The sequence below is a fragment of the Hevea brasiliensis genome, chromosome 13 (genome assembly GCF_030052815.1).
Source record: "Hevea brasiliensis isolate MT/VB/25A 57/8 chromosome 13, ASM3005281v1, whole genome shotgun sequence".
In the NCBI taxonomy this organism is placed as follows: Eukaryota; Viridiplantae; Streptophyta; class Magnoliopsida; order Malpighiales; family Euphorbiaceae; genus Hevea; species Hevea brasiliensis.
In genome coordinates, this window is record NC_079505.1 from 40,188,860 (window position 1) to 40,195,731 (window position 6,872).

Below are 6,872 nucleotides of genomic sequence, written 5' to 3' on the forward strand. Positions count from 1 at the left end.
AGCCAAAATTGAAAGATTTGCAGAAATTTTATCCAAATTTAAAATCAAATTTGGGGAGAGTGTGGCTCTAATAACGTGGCATTTTTTATTCTAAAATCGTAGGACCCACTTGACACATCATTTTGACAAATCATACAAAAAAGCTAAACCTTTGTGCACTTTGATATTTTAATCCAATCGTTTCAATTTTGGTAAAAAAAACTAACTCTTCTCTCTCTCTCTTTCTCTCCCTCTCTCTCTCGGCAGTCTCTCTGCCTTCTTAGGATCATTTATCTATTGCCTTCTTAGGATCATTTATCGCATCTTCCGAACCTATATACACAATCACCATGCTATTGAACTAAATCTTGCTATTTCTTGACTTGTCATATTTGATAGCAAGGATTGAACCCATTATCATTTTTGCTCTATCTTCCAACCATCCTAACTTAATCCCTAGCGTAGCTACCTTGTTGAAACAGAACATAACATAATTGGACTCACAACATAATTTATACATGTTTTCATGTCAAAATATGAATAGAACAACAAAGAATAAATATTTCTTCCACCCCCTTCTTGTCTTTGATAAAAAATGTTGGCTTCCATTCGCAGCCAATTAGGAGTGAAGGATCATTATCTTCACTTGATACTCGAGTATAAATCAAACCATACTCCTTTACTTGCTCAACGAAATCTGGGTACTTCTCTTTCATTCTCTTACAAATGATATCACCAAGAACTATAAGAGTTATTCCCCAACTCTCTGGTTCTTCGTAAAAGAAGAACAATTGCGATGGGAACTTTGGAACCTGAAAAATAATTATAAAAAAAGAACAAATTTTTATTCTATTAATTATAAAATAAACTCATAATCAACTAATTACTTATTGCTCAAAAGCATTGATCAATAAACAGAACCACACCTGCGCTATCTCATGGTGGAAGGGGATCTTCTGGTCAGGCGGGGACTCATTGGCTTGAAGACCTATCCAACAATGTTGGTTCGAGGACAGCCCCACTGACGTAAGGCAACTTCTTGAATCTGAACCCGTTGACGATGTCATTGAAGTCTAAAGTAGTGAGATTTCTTGGTTTTTATGGTATTAGTGAGAGTAGAAATAGATGAAAGAGAAGAGTTTGGAGAAAAAATAAAAGAAACATGAAAGGAATGGAATTAACGTGTTTTATCATCTCTTTGTTTTAATATGGAAGGTCCACAAAATTGTTTGAGTTCTATTAAGAAGTCACCTTCATAAAGTTATCAACTTCCACAATAAAATGCAGAGAGAGAGAGACTACTCTGAGGGAGAGAGAGAGAGAGAGAGGAGTTTTTTTTTTTTTGCCAAAATTGAAATGATAGGATTAAAATGTCAAAACACGTAAAGATTTAGCTTTTTTTATATAATTTATCAAAATGAAGCATAAAGTGGGTCCCATGATTTTAAAATAAAAAATGCTAAATGTGATGTCATATCATCAAAGCCATATTTCCCCTAAATTAGATTTCAGATTTGGATAAAATTTATGCAAACCTTTCAATTTTAACTTTTTCCTTAAAATTGAAACATAGGATTAAAATACAAAAACGCTCAAAGGTTTGACCTTTTTCAGCTAATTGGCCATTATTTAATTATAGTATGCTAATTTAATTAATTTATTTTTGAATATTGGTCAATATTCTTTAATTTTTTTTGTTTAATTGGCTGATTAAAACTATTAATATGCAAAAAATGGCATGCCCATATTTACAATTATATCAACTAAATTGGACAACATTTAAAAAATGTGGTTGATAAAAATTTAAAAATTTAGTATTAATATTTATTAATACCAAATTTTAGATTTAATTTAAATTTTTAGACTACTAATATTAAATACAAATTATTATGGGTGTTTTATGGTTATTAAATTTGCTAACATTAATATATTAGTTTATGAGATATTTAGATAAAATGATATTAGACATTATTTAATTGTGAAATTACTTATAAAAATTGGCCATATTTTTAAAAATGTTCATTATTATGATAATGCATACTGGCGTGTATAATATTAACATTATAAGAGAAAATGATGGGCATATTAGCTAGAATATGGCTAAAACTTTTATGGGTATGTACCTCATAAAAGTACTCACATTTGATACGAGCTACTATTTTTTTTTTATAAATATTTTTAATTTTATTACCCACATTCTTTTATAAAGAATTAGGCCCATTTTAATTAACAATGAAATAATTAGCTAGTACGCCCATTAAATTGGTCAATAACTCACTCTAAGATTAATTAACTAATCATTTTAATATCTATTACTGGTGGCCAATTTAATTAAAATTTCAACTAATTAGCCAGCTAATAATTTTTTTTATCTAAATAAGGTTATTTTTTACTTTATTAAGCCAATAAAAATAATGAAGATACCTACTAATTGTCACGACCCAACCTATGGGCCGGACCGGCACTAGAACCTGGGCCAGCCTAAAGCCCCCGAGGCCCGTAGTAAGCCTAACTGTTCATTTACCCAATTCTAAGGCCCATTGGGCCCAAATTCAAGAAAACAAACGGACAGAGTCCGGCCATAAAATGGACTTTCCAACGGGGAGTTTTCTACTCACCCGACCTGTAAACACAATAAACAATCCATTGGGGAGCTCAGCTCACCCTCCACATACTCATCAACATAATAATAAATGGGAGCTCAGCTCCCTCATCCAATCCATCAAAACAGACTTAAAATATTAAGTTTACAGGTCCAACATGAATATAATATTACAGACCAAATTCAAATAATTACTGCTAACACATGCGAAAATTCTAGGAGTAATTTAAATTACACAAATATTAATAAACAACTCAACTCAATACAAACAAAGAAAAGACCAATTACGTCCTAAGTCGTGCCGAAAATCCGGCAGAGTCTCCCCTATACCTAGGACCTACCCAACCTGCAAAAAGGGCTCAAAATACACTTCTATACTCACAATCCATACATCCACAACTCAATCATATTACACAGCCCCTCCTGGGCCCATCAAATCAGTCATCCGTCACAATATGCAAAATTTCAATTTAGTCCTTATTATTGATCATTTTTGTAAAAACTGCCCAAACAAGCTCTAAAAATTATAAAACTTTGCCCCGCGGTCCTTAGCAATATTACTAAGCTATTGCAAAAAGAATCGTAATTTTCTAAGCTACCACGAATATTTTACGGATTTTTAACCCTATTTAAGCACTAGAAAATTACGTAAAAACAAGGTTCGGGTTTACCTTTGCCGATTCCGACTTTGTGAACGCGCTCGGAACATCTGACAATGGGGGACTAGCCAAAACCTCGGTCCAATTCGGAGACTTTTTCGGTAACGGGTCTGTCTGACCGGAATTTTGCAGACCCGGTCAACTGTCGAATTTCCTCAAATCGAGGATACCTACACGAAGCCCATAACACGGGGGTTAGTACATAAATTTTTCAGAATTTTCTAAGCTCATTAAATGCTCGAAAATACACTGCGAAGTTCCGTAGGACCCACCGAAAAACGGTGTCGGAAAAATTTGAAATTTATGTCGTTGCGAAGCTCTCGACGAATGGAGCGTGCTGGTAGCCTCGGTTTTCTCGTGGGATTCACGGTTTTCGAGAAATCTAGCCCAAAAGTCGAAATGGGCTAAAATCTTCCCGAGCAAAAATCGGACAAACCGCTTGATGGATTTCGGCGTTCTTGGTGTCTATGGAAAGCTCTCGCCGAGTAGACGATTTTAGACACAAGACCCGGTCCAATCGGTGTCTACGGGGCGTTTCGCGCGCATTTTTCCGGCCGTTTAGGCGCGCGGCCATGGTCAATGGCGCGCACGATCTGGGGCTAGGTGGTGGTGGCCGTGGGGCGGGAGGAGAGAAACGAGAGAGAAAAGGGAGAGGGCCATCGCGCGCGGGAGGGAGGAGAAAAAGAGAAGAAGACCGGTCCGATTCGATCGGTCCGATCCGGTCCGGTTCGATTCGGCCGGTTCGATTCGAAATACAAAATTTTGAATTTTTACTCTGCCTCGGAACCGAAAACGAGGTCCAAAAATTCCGAAAAAATTTCATAAAACTCAAAAAAATACGTAGACTCCAAATATATTTTTAGTTTTGCCACGTGGTCTTTAAATTAATTTTTAAAAATCATCAAAGTTTATATTTTCGGAAAATCGAACCCGATTTTTAAAATCCGAAAAATCTTAAAAAAATTCCTAAAATTTAAATAAAATTTAAAATACCAAAAATACTCACAAATAATAAAAATTAAAATCTTGGGGTGTTACACTAATGATATATTGACCAATGTTTTATTCGTCTTTTTAAATTTAATGGTCCATATTCAAAGGATTATGTTTTTTTTGTTTAGAATTAAAAATTCATAATCTATTAGCCAATACTTAAACTATTGTCCATATATCTTAAAAAAAAAAATTTAAATTATTAAAATATTACCCATTAAATGGCTTCAAAAATTTTTATTAGTTTTAACTAGGTATGTAAAAATTTAATTTTGGATATTCATAAAAATTGGTCAATATTTTTTTTGTCATATTCAGATAAAAAAAGATTATCCATTATTTGCCCATAATCTTATAAGGGCTTCAAATTAGTGATTTTTCTTTAAATTAAAATTTTTTTATTGGCCATCTACATCACAATTTAAAAAAAAAAAATTAATGAGCTAATAACCCATATTCTAATGGATGCAACATTTTACAAAATGTTTAATATTAGATGTTTAATAATTGGGTATGTTCGGCGACTAATTTTTCAACTAAGTTTGACAAATAAAAAAAAAGATATATATTTTTTTTAAAAAAATTATTTTTTAAAATTAGCCCAATATAATTGAAAAGTACTAAATTCATTAATTTTTTGTTTAATTAGGCTAATTAAAAAAATTTTAAATTACTAAAATATTCTCTATAATTTATTGGAATTACATATTTTAATGAGTCTATATTTATTACTTAAAAGAAAATTTTTAAAATATTAACCATTAACTTATTTTAATAATTTAAAATATGCGGGCCAAGATGTTTTATTTAAAAGGTTAAAAATTCTTTAATTGGACAATATTCAAATACCCAATTTAAGATTAATTTTTTAAAACATCAACCAATTGGTAGCCAAAAAATCAATTAGTACATTAAAACATTTTTATTGGCCCACATAATGTCTAGCTGTGGATAATTAATGAACTAATTTAAGATTGGCCAATCTCTCTATATATATATAAAAAAAAGATAATCTAGCACTTTTTCCGAAGAGTTTGTCACGTGTCACCTTCCATAAATAACTCTTTTTTATACTAATTATCATTTAATTTCTTTTTATTTGTCTTTTAATTATTATTATTATTTAAAACACTAACTTAATATTTATAATTTAAATTATTTTTTTAAATTTGATATTTAAAAATTAATACTTTTTGTGATTAAATGCAATATTTAAAAAATATATATATAAAGCAGACAGATTTTTCCCTGATACTTTCACTTAGGATTTCAAATGAATTACATTTATGTCAAGCAGCAAATTAAAATTGAATTTATTGATGACAAATTTAAAAAAAAAATGCTAGCTGAATTGAAATTATTGATATTTATTAAATTTCATATAGCATTTATAGAATATTGATTTTCTATACCTTAACCAATTTTGAGCTTCCAAATGCATATACAATGATAAATTTTTCATAATAACCTATATAGTTGTAATATATAATTGTTATTTAATTTTAATTTAATTTTTAAATTATAACCCAAATTTGACTTTTAATTTATTTTGCCTTTCAAAACAGAATAATAATAAACTGGACCACATTCTTTAAATAAAAATATTGAATAATATATAATATATTAATTTAACCAACTAAAATAAAATAAACCAAATTTGACTTTTAATTAATTTTGCCTTTCAAAACCAAATAACAATAAACTCTACCACATTCTTTAAAAAAATATTTGATTGCATTCTTTCAAAAAAAAAATGAATAGTAAACAATATATTAATTTATCATACTAAAATTAAGAAAAGGAATTTAATATACCAATATCAATTAACCCACCTAATCATGTAACCATGTATGGACCTACAAGCATCAATATTACCCAAACTCGAAAGAGCTGGAACCAAATTTACAATGCTTACTAAATCAGGCTCCACACTAACCAATTGCATATTCCTAATAAACCCCAGTACTTCTTTAGGATTCACACTCTGCGACAAAGCCAAAATTATTGCATTCCATGTTATAACATCTTTCTTAGGGATTTTATCAAATACTTTTCTTGCCGATTCTAAATCACCCACTGTACAACACATGTCAATAAGAGTAGTCCCAATAAAAATATCATCCTCTACAAGAACATTTCTAAGAGATCCTACATCCGTCCAATACTTTCTACAAGTCTTGCAAAAGAATCTTGGTTGAGTGAGACTATAGTTGTTGTAGTAACAAAACTTGGTGTTGGTCGAATTACATCTTGGACAATTGAATTGCTCTTGAGGCCTTGCTTTTCTCTCTAACACAGGCCTCATGCACACATTAGATGATATATCTTCCATGGGCTTGCCCAATTTAATATCCTGAAAACCCTTGAGTTAGAGAGATAACAAAAGGAAATACATAAGAGAGAGGACCATGAAGTTTTGAAGCCTAAAACAAGGTATTAAGAGATGACAAACAGATCAAAGAGAAATATAGGATGGCAAAAAAGAAAGAAGCCCAAAAGAACAAATGATAATAACAAATTATAAATTTTCCTATCCTTTATGAGTACTCACATAAACAAAAAGGCCAAGAAAGAAAAAGTTTCTTGCAATTAAATTTTATGTAGCTTCTATAGAATACTGATTTTTCTCATAAAAAGAA

General features: G+C 30.7%; 1 pseudogene; it reads right to left on the reverse strand.

Moving 5' to 3' along the window:
• Positions 1 to 265: 265 nt before the first annotated feature.
• LOC110642678 (clavaminate synthase-like protein At3g21360) lies at positions 266 to 6,565 on the reverse strand (annotated as a pseudogene).
• Positions 6,566 to 6,872: the final 307 nt, after the last annotated feature.